This window comes from Equus caballus, chromosome 29 (assembly GCF_041296265.1).
Source record: "Equus caballus isolate H_3958 breed thoroughbred chromosome 29, TB-T2T, whole genome shotgun sequence".
In the NCBI taxonomy this organism is placed as follows: Eukaryota; Metazoa; Chordata; class Mammalia; order Perissodactyla; family Equidae; genus Equus; species Equus caballus.
In genome coordinates this window covers 18,865,423-18,878,326 of record NC_091712.1, presented here as the reverse complement: position 1 = coordinate 18,878,326, position 12,904 = coordinate 18,865,423, and the positions used below count along the sequence as shown (strand labels likewise).

The 12,904-nt window shown below is 47.2% G+C and overlaps 1 protein-coding gene across 2 annotated transcripts in view; it reads left to right on the top strand.

Annotated features, from left to right (window-relative positions):
* Positions 1-12,904, top strand: part of JCAD (junctional cadherin 5 associated) — a 79,580-nt gene that overhangs the window by 28,001 nt on the left and 38,675 nt on the right. Inside the window, exon 1 of one of the 2 annotated variants that reach the window (XM_023632269.2) lies at positions 9,244-9,374. The exons of the other annotated variant lie outside the window; for it this stretch is intronic. The gene's annotated coding sequence lies outside the window, so the exon portion shown is untranslated. Of the gene's footprint in view, positions 1-9,243; positions 9,375-12,904 lie in introns of those variants that run through there. 2 annotated transcript variants of the gene reach the window in all.

Sequence of the window (12,904 nt, the reverse complement as noted above, 5' to 3'; positions counted from 1 at the left end):
CAGCACTACCCTTCTGTGACCTACCCACATGTGAGCTGAGATATTGTCCACCTGGGAGCATGTGGAAGCCAGGCCTGGCTGGCTCTTCTGAATGCTCAGGCCAGAGAATTTGGCTCAAGACACATAGAGTCCGTGAACTTGAAATCACTGAAACTTTCAATGAGTTCATAATATAGTGGCATTACTTTCACCTGGCCAGTTGCCTGCTTGATGCCCTCCCATCAAATCTAGAAGACAAGGACGGAAGGCAGTGGAGTACCATCCTAGCCACAGGGACAATATGTGTTACTATCCAAAGGAAGAGTCATGCAGATTTATCCCACTCATGCAAGCTTCAGAGAATGTGCTTGATTTAGCATCAGATGGCTATTTTGTCCATAGTATTTTTGCCAAGATTTCTAACTCATTTATTCATCCTCTTGTCACTGGGTCAAAACTACTCTTCTAATTCTGAAAACTCCTGAAAGCTAGTTCTTTTATTGCCCTTTTCTCACACACACACACACACACACACACACACACACACAGAGCCATAGGCTCAGATTAAGCTCTGAGACTTCACGTTTCACATTAAACAAGAGTCCTCTCATTAAACTATTCTCTTGGAATCTTGTGATATCTGGGCTTCCTGGAAAAATGAAGGTATCTATCTCTAAATACTCTCCTTACACAGTATCTTAACTAACTCCTTACGATACTTCAATAGACTTAAGAGCTCTAACACTTTGTTTTCACTTGAAAAAACACATGCTCTTTGCAATGCCATTCTCTTGTCTGGAAGGAAGGAAGGAAACCACTATCTTGCTTTCCAATTAAAAGGCTAAGTGGAATAGTCCTTCTTAAAATTCGTTGATCATCTCTTATCTCGGTAACATTTTTCCCACAAAAAGCTAATGAATATAGACAGTGTCCTCTCTTGGTCCTCAACAAATGAGGGAGCTGTGCTCATAAGTTGCATTTAGTCCCCAGAAACGGAAGATCTGAACAGCTTTCCTTGGCAGAAGACTATTACATGCCGGGTGCTCCGCATTTTCCTCATTCGTCCCCATGTGAACCCCAGGAAGGCTGCACTAATGTTGTGGAGTGCTGACTCTGTACTCACTGCTTCCACCAAATATCTCATTTAATCCTCGGAAGAGACCGTGGTGTGTTATCACATAAGGAAACTGAGGCTCAAAGAACTGAATTGATTTGCCTAAAGACACGTGATTAATAAATGGCAGCATGGAGATCCAACCCAAGTCTGTCTAACTCCAGAGGCGACATGCTTCTGCCTTCAGGTATGTTACCTCCTGACAAGCAGGGGGATTGGGAGGCACTTCGCTGTGAGTGCATTCAGCTCCTCAAATGGGGCAGCCAATTGCTTTGTGGTTAATGAGATCTACAGAGTGAGGGGAGGGGTATTACTGAGAAAACCTGTCAGCAAGTTGATTCGTATTAGGATAGGTCCCAAGCTGTGGCTCTCAAACTTTGATGCTCATTAGAATCAGGAACTTGTTTAAAATGCAGATTTCTGAGCCCCACTTCTAGCTTCCTAGCCAAGAACAGCTAACCACTAATCTTTTTCAAGTGGCCCATAAATTTACTGATGGATACTTTAATAGATTTAGATAATGGCATTAGTAGTCTTCATGTTTTGTGTTGTGAATGGCAGTTGTCACCAGGTATCTTGCCATTAAGAAATTAACAGTCTGGCGTGATGAATGAGCCCTTTGTGCATATGGGAACCCCGCAGGGAGGCGGGAGCTTATTTTCAGATATTAGTAGGAAATAGTGTCTACAATTGCATGGAACACAAAATACAGCATGTAGCCTGCAAAATGGGAATGTTAAATAAATATACTTTACTGAGTAGCAGTGGAGGTTAACTGTGAACTTAAGATGTTTTGCGCCTTTAATTTAAACACCAAGTAAGTTCCTACGATAGTAGCCCTTGTCACCCATTGTTATGAGGAAGAGGAGAGTATTTTGTTTCCCCAAAGCGATGATGTCCTGGTGTCTGTGGGCTTCCTTCTTGTCTCTATATTAGTGTTTCAAATCTACGTCTAAGAAACTCTACCTGTTTTTTCACTTTTAAATGTTTCCTTAAGCATAGTTATTAAGACCTTAAAATTCTACATCAAATGGTTGAAAACTAGATATACCATTCTGCAATGGCTTCAACATTAGGATGTTTTGTCCTTACGGTCCCTAGTCTGTCACCATCTCCGTATCTCCGTTTCCCATGCTGTGCCTTGTTCATACTGCAGTTCCTTAGGAAAGCTGGGAAAAGTAAAAACAATAATAATAATAATAATAATATTGGAACAATTTATTGTGAGATTGCAGCAAAGAATTAATAACTAGGAAATGTTCTTCCACAGTTTTTTTTTTTTTTTTGGAGGGGGGAAGATTAGCCCTGAGCTAACATCCACCATCAATCCTCCTCTTTTTGCTGAGGAAGATTGGCCCTGAGCGAACATCTGTGCCCATCTTCCTCTACTTTATATATGGGACGCCTGCCACAGCATGGCTTGACAAGGGTGTGTAGGTCCGTACCCAGGATCTGAACGAACCCCAGGCCGCTGAAGCAGAGCACGCGAACTTAACTGCTGCGCCACAGGGCCAGCTCCCTTCTACATCTTTAATTAATCCTTCAACATATAAAATCCATCATAACCTCATACATAGATTTGCCTACTGATAAACAGGTGGCCCCTGTCCACAAACAAGGCAGTGTTCTCTGGAAAAGATATTAGTTTTGTTTATGAAGAGCATCTGTTCCAAGAATGTATAATATCATGGCTCCAGTGTATGCTGTATAGAAAGGGGAAAAAAATAGGGGTGGATTTAATACTACATCTGTGACTAGTTAGTTATGGTAACCTTCAGGTATTTGGTGGTTTCAGCAAAAGTTCTAAGACACATTCCAGGCATCAAGAACTACAGGCAAGACTGTAAAAATATTTAGACAAAGAATTAATACATTCACTAGTTCGAGAAAACTAGAAAGTACAGGCAGTTCCCTGCTGACTTGAAAACTGCCCTCAATTCATCCTCTCACAGGGAGAGTGTGCTCCAGGGTCCTGAGCCCGGGGATGGGGATGGAGGGTCCTGACAGCACATGCAGAAACGGCGGGTGGGGGGGCCTGCTGGGCCTCATCAGCGATGACTAGGAAAAATGGCCTGAGGGAGGGAGAGTGACAAGAGAAACATTGGAGCTGAGAAACATCCGGAAGCTTACCAACAATTCTTCCAGCCAAGTGAGACAGTGGGTTTGGACTTTCATGTTACTTTTTAACTATTGCTGATGAAAAGCTGACTTTCACTAATGATTTATTTTCTTTTCTCAGACTTGTGTTTCATGTCTATTAATGGCCTTCCTACAAACTACTAATCATTCTCTTTGGTCTCTCTTATTTGCATGTTTCATATAATTTGCTTTTATAAAATTTAATTTTTGTTGGATTAAACCAAACAAACAAATAGCATGCAGTCAGCTTGATATACCCATCACCCAGGTACTTAAGAGGCTAATAAACAGAGCTGGAGGACAGTAGCCGGGTTTAAGACAGAACACAGAAAAAGCAAAAGTAAAACTCATAACAGATTTAAAACAAGTAGACAGCGAATTCAAGAAAACAGAGACATTTTCTGAAGCGCTGGCTCGTTTTCCTTTGACAAACCTCAGCCCTCAGCCAACTGTTTTGACCCCATTCACATGGTCTGGATTCATGACTCAGGACTTGCATAACGTGAGTTTAAATGACCATATTTTACTTCAGAGACATTCGACAATTCAGTGTGACAGCCAGTCATTTGGTCTACCTGTCCAAAGGTATGCAGCTAGGTTGTGGTAAATGGAGACATCGATTTGTACCTGGGTCTTAATTTATAAAGGTGACCAAATGACAACATGGAGAGGTCAATGTCACTGAAAGAAAAGTTTAAAGTCACTCACAGTTGCCCTAGAAACGGGAGGCATGGCCTGCCACTCAGGGCCACGGGGGGGGGGGGAAGCACCGTATCCATCAGGAGGCAGCAAGGAGCAAGAAAGAACAGAGACCTCGCCTTTATTTGGGTCTCTGTGGAAGGCAAGGCAAGGCAGGGAAACAGCTTAGGACTGGCTGCTTTGAACAGCTCTGGTGGGCTTTGGGCATAGGGGCTGTCCCTAGATGTCTGGGTTGGTTTAGGGCAGGGAAAATATTAGCTTGGTGTGTGCGAGGTAGATAAGGAGGCGGTTCAGAGCATGGGCTCCAGATCCCAGGGGAGCTGTAAACAACTGTGACCGTTACTTTGGCCCTGTAATTAGCGGAAGCCAGACAGACGAATATGGAACCTAAGAAAACACGGTTAGGGCAGGGATAGACAGTCCCTTCCACCAGGAGCTCAGAATCTAGTAGCTGAACTAAATGTGTATGCCAGTAAAGCAAACCCAAGGTACACCACGATAAATGCCATACTATCAGCTTCAACAAACGCTATGGGAGATTTATGGAGGCAAACAAGCAAAGATATGGAAAGCTCTCTTATATGGGAGATTTATGTTCTCTTCAACACTCAACTGGAGTCACTACTTCAAAACCATACAACCCTGGTCATAAATGCAACCCTTACATACATGGAAGATACCCATGTGCCTGGCACATACAGAACAGTAAGTGAAAGGTAGTTCTCGCCTCTGCCTCCCCACTTGGTGTCACTTTTGTGTTACTAGGCCTCACTGACTTAACAAAAGCCCGATATGTCGTTTGCTCCCCAAGTGAAAACTTTTTTTTTTTTTGCAATTAATGTTGGTAAGCAACTTGCTTCATAGTTGCTCACACACTTCCAATTCTTTAAATAAAAAGTCACACAGGGTTAAAGGAAACACTCTAGTCTATTTTGGTTGATTCTTGATTAGCTGGTGTGTGATGGCAGGAGAGGTGGCCCAGGGGTGCCTATGCCCAGACCACCAGCCACATCACTGTCCTCTTGAAGCCACGTTTGTATCTCCCTTGTACCACTGGGATCTCAGCCAGCCACTGTCATTCCCTGGAGGACAGGAAAACAGGGTTTTCCTTATGAATTTGGCAAAGAATTGTAGAGTGCAGGCAGGGAGATGCTCGGAATGTCTGTCAACCACTAGCAAACAGCAGCCCTTTGCTGGGGGGGTGGTGACAGGGCTCGGGACAGAGGCTGTTTCCCATTAACACGCAGCCTTATGGAGGAAAAAGCTGACAGAGATAGCAAATAATTAAAAATGCATTTTCTCACGCAATCACCGTGCAGATTCATTCTCTTAAGAGTGAAGGTATAGGGTTGACATCTTTTTCTTAATCCCCAGGGTTTTAAATTTTCTGTTTGGGTTGGTGTCAAGTCTTCTGAGTCAACAGTGAACCAACACCTGAGGCACTCTATTCCCGAGGGACGTTGTTATGCTATTCTTCAACATCATACAATGATGTCCATGGCTAGTGATCTTTGAATGTTGATTATGTGCCAATCATTCTCTTAGGCCCTGACACACTATTTCTATTTCTTGTGCTCTACCCCTGCTTCTCCAACTTTACCGTGTGTAAGAATCATCTGGGCATTTACTTAAAGTACAGATTCCAGACCTCAACTGTAGGAATTAGAAACTCTGATTGTGTCCCTTGTTGACAAAGCCCAGGAATCTGGCTTTTAGTCAACCCCCAAGTTGATCCTGAAGCAGGTGGGCCATGGAGCACACTTTGAGAAACAGATTTCATGGTTCAAAATAATTATGCATATAGCCCCTGCATTAGTATAAAGCATGCTGATATCTACAAACAAGTTTTATTAGCACCGGTTGACACAAAACCCTTTCTCGTTTTTGTCCAGTCATTATTGTCTGACTTCCTAGAACAAGCCCACAAGAGGGACTTCAAGGTTTTACAAGAACATTCATCTTTTAAAAAATGAGAACTGGTAGTGTTTTTTACAGACTAAGAACAACATCAAAGAATCTCTAAGTCAGCTAAAAGAAACCTTATAGTAAGTCATCACAGAAGAGCCGAAAGGAAGGGGGAGTGGAGGGTTGTTCTAGGTCCTTGAAAAGGCAGCAAGTTAAAGAAACAAGGATTTTGTCTTTTTTTTTTTTCTTAAGAAGTCCGTTAAGCATTCCTTCTCTGGTCGTCGCACATCTGCCCCGATGACTCAATAATTCAAGTTCCTTCCTGAGTCTGTGAAATCCCTTCTCCAGGGCTCAGAGACAGGCGGGGACCTTGGGCATCCGGGGCTGGATCTTGGCACATGCTCCCAGGGCTGCACTAGATTTCTAGCAGCATCACACTAAAAGTTGTTTTAAATCATGTTTTATAGTTTATATCACATCAGCAGTAGAGAGAGATTTTCCCCCATGTTTAAATCTCCCAAAATTAAGTAGGTAGGAAAACGGAAATGAAGTGGCACAAAAGTGGGAGGGGGCGGTGACGAGAAGGAATGTGATTCTTATGGTGGAAAGAAAACTGACACAGGTGCTTTCTGAGTTACAACCACCTGACTTATGAAGAAATTTCCTTTTTTCTATAAGCATAATAATGAATACATATATATGTATGTGCATATGTATATATCAAATACGTGAGACTACATGTGTACATATAGATCTATAGCTCACATCTCGTGTCCACCATCCCAGCTCCGTGTACTGGTGAGCAGTGTGGGAAACTGGTCCAGCGGGTTCTCCTCATCAACTTTTATTTTCATGTAGGGAAGCACCATGCTCCCCTTCGCCTGTCTTCTTATGTTATAATTTGGACAATCCCCTACTCATATGCACATCTTTTCATAATTCTATTTCCAAATCTTCAGAGAAGTCCCCCAGTTTTCTCCTTGCTCCCCGCCACCCCCATCTTCTATCCTCATGTTTTCCTTCTGCTTGTTCATTTGCAATGGCCTTAGTCATGGCTGGAAAGCATTTGCGCAGCCCGGTGATTGCTCAGTGCTGAAGAAGCGGGGGTGCCAAACATTTTGAAATGAGATCGTCGTGATAAAGAACCAGTGTCAAGAAACCACAAAAATCTGTGAAACTGTGAAGTCGTCTTCTTCAGAATCTCCAGTATCTCAATCTCATTACGTTCCTCTAATTAGATCTGCCTTTACCAACCTTTCTGTTAAAACACAATTTCTCTTTAAGTTTTATTTGGGTGGGTTTACCTTCGTTCCCTAGCATGGCTTCAATGTTGTTTTCTACTGCAACTATACAGCGTTTCAGCTACATTATAAAACTTCTGTGGGGTTGACCCAGAAACCCAACAATGTAACATTGTTCTACCGGAAAAAACGTGTCCTAATCTCAATTTTCTGGCTGAGAAATGATCTTGCGGGAATACTTGGCTCCATATGGGTCTGTGTGGTGCTGGCACATATAGGTGCTCCACAACAACAAAAAGTTCTGTCATTGAGGTGACAAATGGGAATTGTGTATCACTGAGGCAGTCCATCCCTGAAAGATGTTTGTCTGACAGGAAGTAATGTCACCACTGTATATAACTGCAATTTCCCAGAAAAGCCTCTGTATTTCATTTTCTTTTCTTTTTTCCTCATCTTATTCCCCCAGCCTGGAGATGATACCCCTTGTCTCTGCCTAGCCACGGTCTACCTGTCCTTCAGGATGCCCCCCACAGAGCCTTCCCTGGTGGCTCCTGCCAACAGAGCAGTATGAGTACGAGTATTAGTAGCAGGAGCTGATGTTTTCTGCATTCTCACTCTGTGTCAGTACCATGCTGAGTGTGAAAAAGGCATTATCTCATTTAAATCTCATGGCTTTCCTATGAGAAGAGGACCATCATTCTCCCCATCTTGTTAGGGAGGAAATTGAAGCTAACACAGTAAAGTAACACATCTAGAAAGTGGCAGAAACGTCCAAGATCAGGACCCAAGCCACCTTCCTCTTGAGCACCTGATCACGCTGTCTGGTCCCCTTCCCCAGGTCGCTTCCTCAGATGCACTATAGATAATACAGAGCACAGCACTTGATCATACTGTTTTCTTTTCCAGCGCTAGTGTGCTTTTCTTTTTTGCTCTCTTAGAGTGTATACTCCTCATGGCCAGGGTTCAGAGCAAGGATCTTGGGCCAGATTCTACAGCTTGCTATCTGTGTGCCTCCCTGAGCCCCAGGTTCCAGGTGGCACTCGCCTCAAGGGACTCTGGTAAGGATTAAAAGAAAATAATGCCAACGAAGGGCTGAGTCTGGGGTCCCCTATGGTGAGAGTGCAAACAGCTTTCGGTATTGTGGGTACTATGGCAGTGAGCAGAGCCCTGCTCCACGGTGTGGCTAAGCCGTTTTCCAAAAAGTCCTCTGCAGGGACTCCAGTCTGCTCTGCCATCCATTTTCGCCTCTGTGGACTCGACTTAGCTCATACCCTCTCCCCAACTCACGAGCAAAGTGGAACATTTTATGTCTTTTCTTGCCCTCCAATGTACAAGGACTTTGGCCCCCCGAGCGGCCCGGCAGGAGCACAGTCACTGAGCGGGAAACGAGGAGCGGGTTGGGAGTGGGAAAGTGCTCAGCCTGGTCTGACCCCACCACCGACCCCCTCCGACTCTTGCCTTCAGTTTCCTCAACTGTCACAAGGCAGGCCAGGCCAGCGGACCCTCAGGTCTCCAGCCTCCAGCTAAGCCTCTGAGATGTCTTTTTCTAAAGGAAATCCTGGGCACTAAGCCGGTGTCACCGTCTTCTGCTCTTCATGCCTTCAGCGAGACTGCGTTTTTATGAAAGTGTGTGTACAGGCGTTTGTGTGCATCTGTGTGTGACTAAACATGAGTTTGTGTGTGCATCCATGTGACTGTATATGAACATTTTTGTGTTTTGTGTGTATCTCTGCGTGTGTTTTTGTGTGTGGACATTCGCATAGCGTCGAAGCTGCCCAAACCCAAGTGACGAGAAAAGAGAGGGAAGGGCGGCCAGCTCACCGGTGCCTTCCGCGCGACCCACCCAGGCGGGGTCCAGAGGAGGCCTGAGCACGAGGCCCTAGGCCTGGGCGCCGCTGGCCCGCCCAGAGAGCCCGTGCCTGGGGCGGCCGGGCGGGCGAGGCCAGGCGGGGGCGGGGCGGGCGGCGGCCGTCAGAGCTGGGGGCGGGGCGAGGCCGGGCAGGGGGCGGGGAGCGGACGGGGCGGGGCCGGGCGGGGGCGGGGCGGGCGGCGGCGGTCAGAGCGGGGGCGGGGCTAGGCCGGGCGAGGGGCGGGGCGAGGCCGGGCAGGAGGCGGGGAGCGGGCGGAGCAAGGCCGGGCGGGGGGCGGGGCGCGGCGGGCGGTGGGCGGGGCGGGCGGCGGCGGTCCGGGCATGCTCGGCCGCGGCGGCTGCGAGCGGGGCGGGTCGCGCTGGTCCCCGGCCGGAGCGGCGGCGGCGGCGGCGGCGGCGGCGCGGGGCAGCATGAGGGAGCCGCTCGGTAAGTCCCGCGTCTCTTGCCGCTCCTCGCTCCCACCGTCCGTTCGGCCCGCTCCCGCGGCGCTCGGCGAGGCTCGCCCGCGCCTCCCGCGCTCGCCCCCCAACTTCTGCAGCGCGGACGTTGCTCGGCTCCGAGCCTTCCCCGGCGTCAGGGATGTCCGCACCCCGCCCGGAGCCCCCGCGCCGTGCCCGCCGGCCGCCCGGCCGCCGCGCCCGCAGCTTCGGGGAGGGGGCGTCCCGCCACCCAGGTGCCCAGCGCGGGGCGCCCCCCTTGGCGCGGGGAGGGGGCGGGGAGCGCTGTGTCCCCTTTCCGCGCCGGCCCCCCGGGTCCAGCCACCACCCCTCTTTGCCTGCGCGCCCCGACTTCGCTGACACCGCCACCCAGGAGCTGACAGCCGCTGCTCGCGGTCCTCCGGGTCCCCGGTTCCCACGGTGCCCGGCGGCCGGCCCTGCCCGCGGGACGCTGGGAGCGCGCCCCCGCCCCCGCCCGGGCCCCGGCCCCCGCCCCCGCCCCCGCCCCCGCCCCGGACCGGGCTTCGGGCGCTGATCGCCGCCGCTCCCGGCGAGTGCCTGCGGCTAAGCAAAAAAGAGAAACGGGTGGGAGAAAGGAAAGCCGGCCTGAGAGTGCTGTAAATCTGGTCCGTCAGCTCGTTGATGGGGCTGCCGGCCCGCCCGCCCGGCCTCTCCGCGGGCACCCGCCGCGCCCCCGCCCCCAGCGGCCGTCAGTGCGCCCCGGGAGGCCAGGGTTTTCCTAGATGCCCCGACCGCAGCGAGGCTCAGCGCCTACAGCCGAAAGCGCCGCTCTTGCTCCTTGCCACTGGCGGTAGCAGCTGAGCGCCTCGGATTCTTCTTGGGGGTTGAAAAGGAAGCTGTGATTTCACTATTGAAGAAAAAAATAAAAACGGGAACTTTACGCCAGCGCAACCTAGTCGTGCCCTAGTCTTTGCTCATCCACGCTTTCTAGGAGCAGAGGACTTTGGGGAATTAGCTTAGGCGGATCATCCCTGCCCCCCAGCCCACGCACACGCCCTGCCACCCACTCTCCCACTCCCTCAGCCCCCCATGCCCGCATCTCCCTCCTCGAGTCCAGTTGCCTGGTCCATCTTGAGAGAGGGGTGAAGTAGGGTGGACCACACCTTCCTGTCTTCCTTCTCTGGCTTTTGTCTTTTCAGATAGACATCCCAGGGATTCCAGGTGAGGGTTGGCAGATGGGAGGGGATTCCTGGGAGAGAAGGGAGTGGGACGTGGGATTCAGGCAGCCAGGAATTTTCTTGACAAAAATGGCAAACTGAATAGTCTAGACTGAGTGGTCACAGGCTGTGCAGGTGAAACTTCAGGAGAATGGTGCTGTGTGTCAGGTGGTGTTTGAATTTAAGATGACTGCATCAAAACCGTGTGGCAAGGCAAGCGTGTGTCAAGTTTATTTTGGAAGTCACACAGATTCTGTTTCATGGGACTTGTATTGAATTTCGTATGAAATTGGGAGTTTGGTCAGTTCATTTGGTTGGTTTTCCATAATGTTCTGTGCATTTAGACTTTATGCTTACCTTGCTGTTAGGTGTCTAATTCTTAGCCATCAGCTGAACAGGCTTCCTGAAGGTCCCCAACTTTACTTCCGGCAGGCAGCATGTAGCAACACTGCTTCACTCCTGCTGGAGTGGGTGAGCAAGTATTTGTTGCACAGAGGCCTTAGTCTGCTGGGCCTTCCTCCTGCAAACTTCATCCTTTGCTGCAAAGACTAGAAGGTCAGGCCCTTGGCAGGCCCAAGAGATTTAGGGGGATTGGGTGGGTGAACAAAGCATGTGTCAGGAAAAAAAAACCGAATTTTGTCTTTCCACCTCCTTGGAACATAACTTAAAATGCCCAAGTGTCCACAAGCTCTGGAGAGCTTGACAAGCCAATCAGAGGCATCTAGCAACACATCTGAGTGGTCACAGATTCTGGAGGCGTATGGCGTATTGTCCAGGGGCTGTAAAATGGAACTGGAGATTGGAGGTACACAGGGAGAATGAATAAAGACACATTTTTCAGTTAAAAAAAAAAAACAAATCTGGAAAGATCCTTGGAGTCTAACTTTTAAAATGTAGTTTAAAAAGAAATCTTAGAAATGCTATCAGTGAAGAAAGCCCAGGAGCCTGTGGTTCTGCCAAGTCCTCATTGTCCTTGCTGGAGAGCCCTCTAGTTGGGAGGCCGGTAAACACCACCCGTGCTGTCGTGGTCCAGAGTTTCTCTTAATGAGCTTGGCAGGACTCCCCGCTAATTAATCTAGAGAGAGTTTAGAACACAGAGCTTTGGATTGAAACAATTGTTCTGTTGTGGTTTTTATTTTGATAAGCAAAGACTCTATCTCTGAAATGCTCCAGGCCTATTGCTGAAGCCATTACTGCAGTTTATTTGTTTTTTTAACAGATGTTGTTTTTCACCTTTTGGATGGAAAGGGTTATCTCACTCATTAAAACCTTGCCATTGTGCTTTGTTTCAAGGGCCTGCTGACTCAGGGAGTGCTGAGGGACGCTGGCTTGCACAGCCCAGGGAGGCTAGATCAGTCCCCAAGACTTTGATACGGCCTTTCAACACTAAATCTCGTTTAAAAAAGACAGGAACCACCCGATACTAAAGTCTCAATTATCTTAATTTGAGTTTGTGGCATCTTGTTTAAAGTTTGGATTATTCCCTTTACTTCCTTTAACAGAGTGTATTTCCCATAACTTTCTATGGTTAACATAGTTGGGAACAGCCTGGCCAAACTGGCAAAGATTATTGCTTATTGGTTCTCTTTCTTTGGCTTACCTATTAAGCTTGTTTCTTCTGTATGTAAATGAAAGAATGTAGATACTATTATGAAGAGACATCAAGATATATTTTAAAGAGGAAAAGAAAAGAGAAAACAGCTGTATGTATAGGAAGAAGAGTTGGAGAAACAGAAACCGAACTGTGGCTGCAGGTTATCTCTTGGCGCGGTGGGCTTATTGAGAACTGGTACTTTTTACTCAAACACTGAACTTTGCAGTGTTTACTTCTAGAATAACTTTATATTATTTTGTAATTAGAAAATAAATAAAAGTGTAAGAATTATTTGAAATAATGTAAACTTTAACATGGCTCTTTTATCTGAAAGATCTTTAAAAACAAAACTAGTGTAAGTTTAATAGAATATTTTAGGAATCTTGACATAATGGAGTTTGACATATGTGATGATAGTGGAATTAAATTCTAACCTATTAGAAGTTTTACACTTATTTTTGCAAATAGCCAAAAGTTCCAGAAGATTTAAAAAAATCTTATCCAATTTCAATTCTTAATGACTGCTAATCTTGCAGAAAGGTTAATTACGTACTTAGGTCCCATAAAAATGGGATGAGGTTGCCAAGGCAATAATTTTGTGACAGAATTTAGAGGTGAAAGAGAAGACAGGAGAGTGTGTGTGTGTGTGTGCATGCAAGCACAAGTTGTGGGGAAAAAGACAAAAAAGAGAAGTTACAAGAGATAATATTTATGAAAAAAGTAAAGTACATAATATTTGGTGCTTTA